Here is a 12,520-nt window from a genome sequence, read left to right on the forward strand (position 1 = left end):
ATTATGCATATAGTGGCCCCTGCACACAGTATTATGTCCCTTACTGGCCCCTGCACACAGTATTATGTCCAATAGTGTCCCCTGCACACAGTATTATCCACCATAGTGGCCCCTGCACACAGTATTATGCCCCATAGTGGCCCCAGTACACAGTATTATGTCCCATAGTGGCCCCTGCACACAGTATTATGTCCATTAGTGGCCCCTACACACAGTATTATGCACCATAGTGGCCCCTGCACACAGTATTATGTCCCATAGTGGCCCCTGCACACAGTATTATGTCCCATAGTGTCCCCTGCACACAGTATTATCCACCATAGTGGCCCCTGCACACAGTTTTATGCCCCATAGTGGCCCCAGTACACAGTATTATGCCCCATAGTGGCCCCTGCACACAGTATTATGCCCCATAGTGGCCCCAGTACACAGTATTATCCACCATAGCGGCCCCTGCACACAGTATTATGCATATAGTGGCCCCTGCACACAGTATTATGTCCCATTGTGTCCCCTGCACACAGTATTATACCACATAGTGGCCCCAGTACACAGTATTATGTCCCATAGTGGCCACTGCACACCGTATTATGTCCCATAGTGGCCCCTGTACACAGTATTATGTCCCCATAGTGGCCCCTGCACACAGTATTATGTCCCATAGTGTCCCCTGCACACAGTATTATCCACCATAGTGGCCCCTGCACACAGTATTATGCCCCATAGTGGCCCCTGCACTCAGTATTATCCCCCATAGTGGCCCCTGCACACAGTATTATGTCCATTAGTGGCCCCTGCACACAGTATTATGCCCCATAGTGGCTCCTGCACACAGTATTATCCCCCATAGTGGCCCCTGCACACAGTATTATGCATATAGTGGCCCCAGTACACAGTATAATGTCTCATAGTGGCCCCTGCACACAGTATTATCCCCCATAGTGGCCCCTGCACACAGTATTATCCCCCATAGTGGCCCCTGCACACAGTATTATGTCCCTTACTGGCCCCTGCACACAGTATTATGTCCCATAGTGGCCCCTGCACACAGTATTATGTCCCATAGTGGCCCCTGTACACAGTATTATGTCCCCATAGTGGCCCCTGCACACAGTATTATGTCCATTAGTGGCCCCTGCACACAGTATTATCCCCCATAGTGGCCCCTGCACACAGTATTATCCCCCATAGTGGCCCCTGCACACAGTATTATGCATATAGTGGCCCCTGCACACAGTATTATGTCCCTTACTGGCCCCTGCACACAGTATTATGTCCAATAGTGTCCCCTGCACACAGTATTATCCACCATAGTGGCCCCTGCACACAGTATTATGCCCCATAGTGGCCCCAGTACACAGTATTATGCCCCATAGTGGCCCCTGCACACAGTATTATGTCCCATAGTGGCCCCTGCACACAGTATTATGTCCCATAGTGGCCCCTGCACACAGTATTATGTCCATTAGTGGCCCCTACACACAGTATTATGCACCATAGTGGCCCCTGCACACAGTATTATGTCCCATAGTGGCCCCTGCACACAGTATTATGTCCCATAGTGTCCCCTGCACACAGTATTATCCACCATAGTGGCCCCTGCACACAGTTTTATGCCCCATAGTGGCCCCAGTACACAGTATTATGCCCCATAGTGGCCCCTGCACACAGTATTATGCCCCATAGTGGCCCCTGCACACAGTATTATGCCCCATAGTGTCCCCTGCACACAGTATTATCCACCATAGCGGCCCCTGCACACAGTATTATGCATATAGTGGCCCCTGCACACAGTATTATGTCCCATTGTGTCCCCTGCACACAGTATTATACCCCATAGTGGCCCCAGTACACAGTATTATGTCCCATAGTGGCCACTGCACACAGTATTATGTCCCATAGTGGCCCCTGCACACAGTATTATCCACCATAGCGGCCCCTGCACACAGTATTATGTCCCATAGTGGCCACTGCACACAGTATTATGTCCCATAGTGGCCCCAGTACACAGTATTATGCCCCATAGTGGCCCCTGCACACAGTATTATGCCCCATAGTGGCCCCTGCACACAGTATTATGCCCCATAGTGTCCCCTGCACACAGTATTATCCACCATAGCGGCCCCTGCACACAGTATTATGTCCCATTGTGTCCCCTGCACACAGTATTATACCCCATAGTGGCCCCAGTACACAGTATTATGTCCCATAGTGGCCACTGCACACAGTATTATGTCCCATAGTGGGCCCCTGCACACAGTATTATGTCCCATAGTGGCCCCTGCACACAGTATTATGTCCCATAGTGTCCCCTGCACACAGTATTATCCACCATAGTGGCCCCTGCACACAGTATTATGCCCCATAGTGGCCCCTGCACACAGTATTATCCCCCATAGTGGCCCCTGCACACAGTATTATGTCCATTAGTGGCCCCTGCACACAGTATTATGCCCCATAGTGGCTCCTGCACACAGTATTATCCCCCATAGTGGCCCCTGCACACAGTATTATGCCCCATCGTGGCCCCTGCACACAGTATTATGTCCATTAGTGGCCCCTGCACACAGTATTATCCCCCATAGTGGCCCCTGCACACAGTATTATCCACCATAGTGGCCCCTGCACACAGTATTATCCCCCATAGTGGCCCCAGTACACAGTATTATGTCCATTAGTGGCCCCTGCACACAGTATTATCCCCCATAGTGGTCCCTGCACACAGTATTATGTCCCATTGTGAACCCCCATGAACAATTATTATACTCTGGGGTCTTTTTAGACCCCAGAGTATAATAATCTGAGTCTAAGCGGGATACCAACGTAATGTGCCGTGATCTGAGTACACTGAGGAGAAGGGGGCAGGGTCACAGTATAAACAGCTCACAAGGCTTTGAGGAATGTATAGCTCTAGGGCTTAGTTACACTGTGCGGACACGGCACAATGACTATAACAAGGCAGACTGCCATAGTGACCCAGAGTCCACCACAACAATGCCAGGATATTACCATGGGGCAAGGCCCCACCAGCTTTATATGAGAACTAGCTGTTACCCGCGACTTCGTCTGCGGTGATTGTAGCAGTGGGTATATACAGGCGCGGGTAAGGTTTTCGTACTGTGTATAAGGGATGGGATATGAAATGTAACTTTGTATCTTGTTTTTGCTGTAATTCAGAGAATACGTGAGACTTTTGTGTTGAAGCTAATTTGTATTAGAGCTGCTATATATACGGTGTTGTGAGAAACGTGACATAGTGACTTTGGGACAGAAGTATTTGAAGTTAACCCTTTCCCGCCGATGGCATTTTTTGATTTTCGTTTTTGACTCCCCTCCTTCTAAACCCCATAACTTTTTTATTTCTCCGCTCCCAGAGTCATATGAGGTCTTAATTTTTCCTGGGACAAATATTTCTTCATGATGCCACCATTATTTATTCTATATAATGTACTGGGAAGCCGGGAAAAAATTCAGAATGGGGTGGATTTGAAGAAAAAATGCATTTCTGCGGCTTTCTTACGGGATTTTGTTTTACGGCGTTCACTGTGCAACCAAAATAACATGTCCCCTGTATTCTGTGTTTCGGTACGATTCTGGGGATACCAAATTTATATGGTTTTATTTACAATTTGACCCCTTAAAAAAAATCCAAAACTGTGTTAAAAAATTATTTTTTGAAAAGTCGCCATATTCCGACAGCCGTAACTTTTTTATACGTGCGTGTACGGGGATGTATAGGGCGTCTTTTTTTGCGGGAACGGGTGTACTTTGTAGTTCTACCATTTTCGGGAAATGTTATTGCTTTGATCACTTTTTATTCAAATTTTTAGCAGAATCAAAACAGTGAAAAAATGGCAGTTTGGCACTTTTGACCATTTTTCCCGCTACGGCGTTTACTGAACAGGAAAAATATTTGTATAACTTTGTAGAGCGGGCAATTTTGGACGCGGGGATACCTAACATGTATGTGTTTCACAGTTTTTAACTACTTTTATATGTGTTCTAGGGAAAGGGGGGTGATTTGAATTTTTAATCCTTTTTATTTATTTTTTTATATTTTTTTTTCCTTTTTTTAAACTTTTTTTTTTGCATTTATTAGACCGCCTAGGGGTATTGACATGGGTGGGCGGTGTCGCGGATTGTCAGAGTGGTGGGGGTCGGCAAACATGGCTTCTTCGGAGCGTTAAAGAGCGCCTCCTGGAGTATCGTTAAGGTGAGGGGCAAAGTGGTAAAGTATATGTATATGTGATTGTGTGGGGTTAGGGGCGAGGCTGTAGAGGGCAATATGAATTTTGTGGCTTGCTATGGTCCAAAGTGTGTGAGATTGCAGAGATGGTGGTGTGATTTTGGGATTTGTGGGGGTCCTGGCACAAACGTATGTGCGCTATTGTGACGAAAAGTAGCCTATTGCGCAATGGGGTGTATTAACTATGTTTGTGGAAAATTTCAGCCAAATCGGTGGAGCGGTTTTTGCGTGATTGACCGCCAAACATCCGAACATCCAAAGGGTCCTGGGAAAAACGTATGTGCGCTATTGTGACGAAAAGTAGCCTATTGCGCAATCGAGTGTAGGGACTATGTTTGTGGAAAATTTCAGCCAAATCGAGGTCCAAAGTGTGTGAGATTGCAGAGATGGTGGTGTGAGTTTGGGTTTTGTGGGGGTCCTGGGAAAAACGTATGTGCGCTATTGTGACAAAAAGTAGCCTATTGTTTAATCGGGTGTATTAACTATGTTTGTGGAAAATTTCAGCCAAATCTGTGGAGCGGTTTTTCCGTGATTGAGGAACAAACATCCGAACATGCAAACATCCAAACACACAAACCCACAAACCCACAAACTCACAAACTTTCACATTTATAATATTAATAGGATACAATATGCCATAGCAGTCTGAACTATTTATCACTAAAGTCTGACTTTGCAGGACGTCACCAGGGCAGGTAGGAATGACAGGAATGCGCTAGTGATGGGAATTTCGATCTTTTCAGTGACCTGAATCATTCGGCTTTGCTCACAGAAACTCTTTTAGCCCCCAAACAACTCCCTTTGTAATACAGTGTTATGTCCTGTGCATGCAGCAACCATATGGTTAAAAGGTGTTGCGCTAGTTATTTGCAGAACAAGGAAAGCAGCAAAATGAAGCGGCTCCCAGCAAGGAGCCAATTTATGTCCTTCCCTTGAAAGAGCCAACTCAGTCACGAGCATTGCATCAATAATGGGATCTTCGGCTCTTTTTAATGCACTGGATCATTTGTGGGCAACACTAAAAATAGTCATGGTTTGGGGCTCACAAACACGTCCCTATAAAATACTATAATTCTTGCGTTCTATTCCAATGAGCAGGAAGGAGAGGAACGTTCCTTCATTTTCAAGAGGAGTCATCAAGGCCCTTCATTTTTGAAAGCCAAAAAGGGAAAGGAACATGTACCTTCTGGAAGAGAGAGGGTCCCTGTATTGTTCCCGAGAAACATTTTTGTAGTTCCCAAACTACTAAGAGGATTCATTTCTTGAGGGGTGTACTTTTCAAAATGGGGTCACAATTTGGGGTTTCCGCTGTTTCAGCAAATCCCCTTGTGAAAATGAAAAATTTACAGTTGAAGTGGTATTTTAAAGGGATTTTTTTTTTTTTTTTTTTTTCATTTTATGGCCCAATTCTGTGTAATACTTGTTGGGACTATACTCATTATATGTCTTCTTTAGGGATGAGCCGATCTTGAGATTTCAGGATCGAATTCAAAATCCGATTTCCGATCGTTTTCCAGCCGATCGCGAAATTTGCTCAATCGCCGATCGGGATCCTATCCAGGTCGCTCAACCCTAGTCAATGCAACCCTAGTCAATGCTTCTCTATGGGAAAAGTCACTTTTAGGGTTGAGCCGATCTTGAGATTTCAAAATCCGATTTCCGATCGTTTTCCAGCCGATCCCGATCGCTCAACCCTAGTGTTCATAAAGTGTCCAAAACTGGGGTTATTTGTTGTCTTTCCGCTGCAGTCTTTTCCACTGATTTTTTTTTTTGACTGGGGCTCACTACGTAGGGCTTTAGGGATGTCGTTATGAAAATAGAGTGATTTATGGGGGTTCATAATATGGAGGCCTTTGAAGTCCTTTGAGAACTGAATTAGAACCTTAAAAAATGGGTTTTAGGCTAAGTCCCCGCATTCAATTAATTTCTGTGTCTCTTTTCAGTGACACATAGGGCTTTATTTTATTTTTATTTTTTTTAACGTAGATTGTGAGCCCCATATAGGGATGAAAGCAATGGGATATGTTTTAACGCCGCTGATTCGGAACATTTACACGTTCCAAATCAGCGAGCGTATACTCCGTGTGAAGGGGCCCTTATGGTCATAATAGACCTTTGGGAACATCTGATCTTATTTTTTTTTTTTTTTGTTGGGGAGTCTGTTTTCCCCTATTCATACAGCCCATTTGCAGGAGAAATACAGCCTCCTATTCCCAAAAAAAACTGTAAAAAGTGATCAGAAAGTCTTACATACCAAACATTTGTACCAATGCTGCCCAGTAAATAAAGAGCCCCAACATATCTCCATCAATGGTACAGTAAACATGTTATAGACGTCAGAATAGGGTAACCCCAGGAGCCAAGCATTAACCTGCAGACTACCCTATATACTTATGGTGTCGGCCCACCCTTAGCCTTGATGACGGCTTCCACTCTCACATACGTTCAATCAGGTGCTGGAAGGTTTCTTGGGGAATGGCCGCCCATTCTTCACGGAGTGCTGCACTGAGGAGAGGTATCCATGTAGGTCGGGGAGGCCTGGCAGCAAGTCGGCGTTCCAAAACATCCCAAAGGTGTTCTATAGGATTCAAGTCAGGACTGTGTGCAGGCCGGTCCATTACAGAGGTGTTATTGTTGCGTAACCACTCCGCCACAGGCCGTGCAGTAGGAACAGGGGCTCCATCGTGTTGTAAGATGCAATCACCATCCCCGAATTGCTCTTCAACAGTGGGAAGCAAGAAGGTGTTTAATACATCAATGTAGGCCTGTGCTGTGATAGTGCCACGCAAAACAACAAGGGGTGCAAGGCCCCTCCATTACCGATGGAGGGCGCCACGGACTTGTAAGTCATTTTAAGCCATTTTAAGCCCATAGAAATGAATGGAAGCACCTGGCACGTAGACTTTGCCGCTTAACCCACCGTGTGCCGGCCGCTTCCATTCATTTCTATGGGAGCGTGCTGTGAGTGTGCTGTTCGGAACGGCTGTTCGGAACAGTGTTCGCTCATCTCTAATAAGGATCAAAAGCTGTGCACACTATGCTATGCAGTCGTGTAGGAAAGGAGTCCAGCTTCCACCAGGCGATTAAAATATAACTTAAATTTTCTCATTAAAAATTCGTTCCATAGTAACCCGAGGGTCATAGCAGATGACAAGGCCTTGTAGGTTTTTATGCTACGCGTTTCGGAACTTTAAAAACGTTCCTTCCTCATGGCGTACTAACAAGTAAACTCACACACGTTTATAAACCCCTCCCATGAAATTAACCCACAATGGTAAGTAGACTTCCTACATCTTCAAACCTGTAACAAATATTTCTCATCATCTATTAGAATAACAATAGAACCTCATTCTGTAAACCATGTACGTATAAATAATGCTGCTATATACAGTCCTATGAAAAAGTTTGGGCACCCCTATTAATCTTAATCATTTTTAGTTCTAAATATTTTGGTGTTTGCAACAGCCATTTCAGTTTGATATATCTAATAACTGATGGACACAGTAATATTTCAGGATTGAAATGAGGTTTATTGTACTAACAGAAAATGCGCAATATGCATTAAACCAAAATTTGACCGGTGCAAAAGTATGGGCACCCTTATCATTTTATTGATTTAAATACTCCTAACTACTTTTTACTGACTTACTGAAGCACAAAATTGGTTTTGTAACCTCAGTGAGCTTTGAACTTCATAGCCAGATGTATCCAATCATAAGAAAAGGTATTTAAGGTGGCCAATTGCAAGTTGATCTCCTATTTGAATCTCCTCTTCAGAGTGGCATCATGGGCTACTCAAAACAACTCTCAAATGATCTGAAAACAAAGATTGTTCAACATAGTTGTTCAGCGGAAGGATACAAAAAGCTGTCTCAGAGATTTAACCTGTCAGTTTCCACTGTGAGGAACATAGTAAGGAAATGGAAGACCACAGGGACAGTTCTTGTTAAGCCCAGAAGTGGCAGGCCAAGAAAAATATCAGAAAGGCAGAGAAGAAGAATGGTGAGAACAGTCAAGGACAATCCACAGACACCTCCAAAGAGCTGCAGCATCATCTTGCTGCAGATGGTGTCACTGTGCATCGGTCAACTATACAGCGCACTTTGCACAAATAGAAGCTGTATGGGAGAGTGATGAGAAAGAAGCCGTTTCTGCACGTACGCCACAAATAGAGTTGCCTGAGGTATGAAAAAGCACATTTGGACAAGGCAGCTTCATTTTGGAAACAAAAATTGAGTTGTTTGGTTATAAAAAAAGGCGTTATGCATGGCGTCCAAAAAGAAACAGCATTCCAAGAAAAACACATGCTACCCACTGTAAAATTTGGTGGAGGTTCCATCATGCTTTGGGGCTGTGTGGCCAATGCCGGCACCGGGAATCTTGTTAAAGTTGAGAGTCGCATGGATTCCACTCAGTATCAGCAGATTCTTGAGAATAATGTTCAAGAATCAGTGATGAAGTTGAAGTTACGCCGGGGATGGATATTTCAGCAAGACAATGATCCAAAACACCGCTCCAAATCCTCAGGCATTCATGCAGAGGAACAATTACAATGTTCTGGAATGGCCATCCCAGTCCCCAGACCTGAATATCATTGAACATCTGTGGGATGATTTGAAGTGGGCTGTCCATGCTCGGCGACCATCTAACTTAACTGAACTTGAATTGTTTGTCCAAAATACCTTCATCCAGGATCCAGGAACTGATTAAAAGCTACAGGAAGCGACTAGAGGCTGTTATCTTTGCAAAAGGAGGATCTACTAAATATTAATGTCACTTTTCTGTTGAGGTGCCCATACTTTTGCACCGGTCAAATTTTGGTTTAATGCATATTGCACATTTTCTGTTAGTACAATAAACCTCATTTCAATCCTGAAATATTACTGTGTCCATCAGTTATTAGATATATCAAACTGAAATGGCTGCTGCAAACACCAAAATATTTAGAACTAAAAATGATTAAGATTAATAGGGGTGCCCAAACTTTTTCATAGGACTGTATAACTCAGCCGATCTATTATTAGCTATACATATATCGCAACCTTATATACTCCGTTATATCTACTCCTACCGCATCAAACCCCGATCTATCTTATCCATCGCTCTCTTCTGTACATAAACCTGTATCCTATTAATATTATAAATGTGAAAGTTTGTGGGTTTGTGGGTTTGTGTGTTTGGATGTTTGCATGTTCGGATGTTTGTTCCTCAATCACGGAAAAACCGCTCCACCGATTTGGCTGAAATTTTCCACAAACATAGTCACTACACTCGATTGTGCAATAGGCTACTTTTCGTCACAATAGCGCACATATGTTTTTCCCAGGACCCCCACAAAACCCAAACTCACATCACTATCTCTGCAATCTCACACACTTTGGACCATAGCAAGCCACAAAATTCCTATTGCCCTCTTCAGCCTCGCCCCTAACCCCACACAATCTCATATACATAGACTTTACCACTTTGCCCCTCCCCTTAACGATACTCCAGGAGACTCTCTTTAACGCTCCAGAGCAGCCATGTTTGCCGACCCCCACCACTCTGACAATCCACGACACCGCCCACCCATGTCAATACCCCTAGGCGGTCTAATAAATGCAAAAAAAAAAGTTTAAAAAAAGTAAAAAAAATATAAAAAAATAAATAAAAAGGATTAAAAATTCAAATCACCCCCCTTTCCCTAGAACACATATAAAAGTAGTTAAAAACTGTGAAACACATACATGTTAGGTATCCCCGCGTCCGAAATCGCCCGCTCTACAAAGCTATACAAATATTTTTCCTGTTCAGTAAACACCGTAGCGGGAAAAATGGTCAAAATTGCCAAACCGCCATTTTTTCACTGTTTTGATTCTGCTAAAAATTTGAATAAAAAGTGATCAAAGCAATAACATTTCCCGAAAATGGTAGAACTACAAAGTACACCCAACCCCGCAAAAAAAAGACGCCCTATACATCCCCGTACACGCAAGTATAAAAAAGTTACGGCTGTCGGAATATGGCGACTTTTCAAGAAATCATTTTTTAACACAGTTTTGGATTTTTTTTATGGGGTCAAAATGTAAATAAAACCATATAAATTTGGTATCCCCGGAATCGTAACGAAGCACAGAATACAGGGGACATGTCATTTTGGTTGCACAGTGAACGCCGTAAAACCAAAGCCCGTAAGAAAGTCGCAGAAATGCATTTTTTCTTCAAATCCACCCCATTCTGAATTTTTTCCCGGCTTCCCAGTACATTATATAGAATAAATAATGGAGGCATCATGAAGAAAAATTTGTCCCAGTAAAAATTAAGACCTCATATGACTCTGGGAGCGGAGAAATAAAAAAGTTATGGGGTTTAGAAGGAGGGGAGTCAAAAACGAAAATCAAAAAATGCCAGAGCGGGAAAGGGTTAACTTCAAATACTTCTGTCCCAAAGTCACTATGTAAAGTTTCTCACAACACCGTATATATAGCAGCTCAAATACAAAGTAACTGCAACACAAAAGTCTCACGTATTCTCCGAATTACAGCAACAACAAGATACAAAGTTACATTTCATATCCCATACCTTATACACAGTACGAAAACCTTACCCGCACCTGTATATACCCACTGCTACAATCACCGCAGACGAAGTCGCAGGTACCAGCTAGTGATATATAAATATATAATAAATAAAAAAAAAAACACATAAAACTGTAAATAACATTACATACTTACATAATAACCCTACTTGTGTCTCTTCTTCTTCTACACACATTCTCCGTTTTTCTAACGATTCCTGAGTCCTAGATTTTCCTATTATAACGGCTTTCTGGAGTGACCATTCAGGATATCCTCTAGCTCTTAATCTATCCAACGTAATGTGTTGCTGCTGTTCACAAATAATATCAGAAGAACAAGCATGGCGGTTTCTTATCAACTTGCTGACAGGGATTAACTTCAGCGTCTGACTGGGGTGTCAGCCAACAACAAAGTGCCGTGCTCTTTCTAATACTCGTGCCAATTTTACCAGTCACCACATTGCCTTCTAACAGAACAGCCAAAAAAGATATACTCTTGGAATTTTGACAAAAAGTAAACCTTAAACCCATAACATTAGAATTTAAATCTGAAATAAATTCTGGTACGGACGCCATAGACCCAGCGAGCATAACTATGCGGTTGTATGATTAAACCAGCAATGGGCTTTGCCCTAGAAATAAGGACACTTGTGCGGATGTAAGTATGTAATGTTATTTACATGGCTTATGTACAGAAGAGAGCGATGGATAAGACCCAGGTTTTTATGGGCCCTTGGGCGACAGAGCCTCAGTGGGCCCCCTTGTGGAGGAGGCGGGGGAGTCGGGACACTGTGCGTCGCAGATGAAGCGAGTGACGTCACGCAGGAGTGTGGCGTCACCAACGCCATACCTCCCAACTTTTGAAGAGTAGAAAGAGGGGCAAAATGTGCGGCGCACTATGCGCTCCGTGGCAAATTTAGCTCCACCAACTTTTATGCTGACTCCGCCTATTCTCATTCATTTTTCATGTGCCCGCACACAGTATAATCCCCCTACAGTCACCCGTAAATTATATGTCCCCCCTCTATCTCTCCCACAGTTTCATATACACCCTTCCTCTGCCCCTGGTTTCATGTCCCCTCCATCTCTGCCCCCAGATTCATGCCCCCTCCATCTCTGTCCCCAGATTCATGCCCCCTCCATCTCTGTCCCCAGATTCATGTCCCCTCCATCTCTGCCCCCATATTCATGCCCCCTCCATCTCTGCCCCCATATTCATGCCCCCTCCATCTCTGTCCCCAGATTCATGTCCCCTCCATCTCTGCCCCCATATTCATGCCCCCTCCATCTATGTCCCTATATTCATGTCCCCTCCATCTCTGCCCCCAGATTCATGTCCCCCCATCTCTGCCCCCATATTCATGCCCCCTCCATCTCTGCCCCCAGATTCATGTCCCCACATCTCTGCCCCCAGATTCATGCCCCCTCCATCTATGTCCCTAGATTCATGTCCCCTCCATCTCTGCCCCCAGATTCATGTCCCCCCATCTCTGCCCCCATATTCATGCCCCCTCCATCTCTGTCCCCAGATTCATGTCCCCTCCATCTCTGCCCCCAGATTCATGTCCCCACATCTCTGCCCCCAGATTCATGCCCCCTCCATCTATGTCCCCAGATTCATGTCCCCTCCATCTCTGCCCCCAGATTCATGTCCCCCATCTCTGCCCCCAGATTCATGTTCCCCCATCTCTGCCCCCAGAATCATGTCCTCCATCTCT

At 44.3% G+C, this 12,520-nt stretch overlaps 1 protein-coding gene across 1 annotated transcript in view; it reads right to left on the bottom strand.

Annotated features, from left to right (window-relative positions):
- LOC142214315 (uncharacterized) overlaps positions 1 to 11,025 on the bottom strand; it is a 43,309-nt gene extending 32,284 nt beyond the window's left edge. Inside the window, exon 1 of the mRNA XM_075283237.1 lies at positions 10,960 to 11,025. The gene's annotated coding sequence lies outside the window, so the exon portion shown is untranslated. The remainder of the gene's footprint in view (positions 1 to 10,959) is intronic.
- Positions 11,026 to 12,520: the final 1,495 nt, after the last annotated feature.

The sequence above is a fragment of the Leptodactylus fuscus genome, chromosome 7 (assembly GCF_031893055.1).
Source record: "Leptodactylus fuscus isolate aLepFus1 chromosome 7, aLepFus1.hap2, whole genome shotgun sequence".
NCBI classification, from domain to species: Eukaryota; Metazoa; Chordata; class Amphibia; order Anura; family Leptodactylidae; genus Leptodactylus; species Leptodactylus fuscus.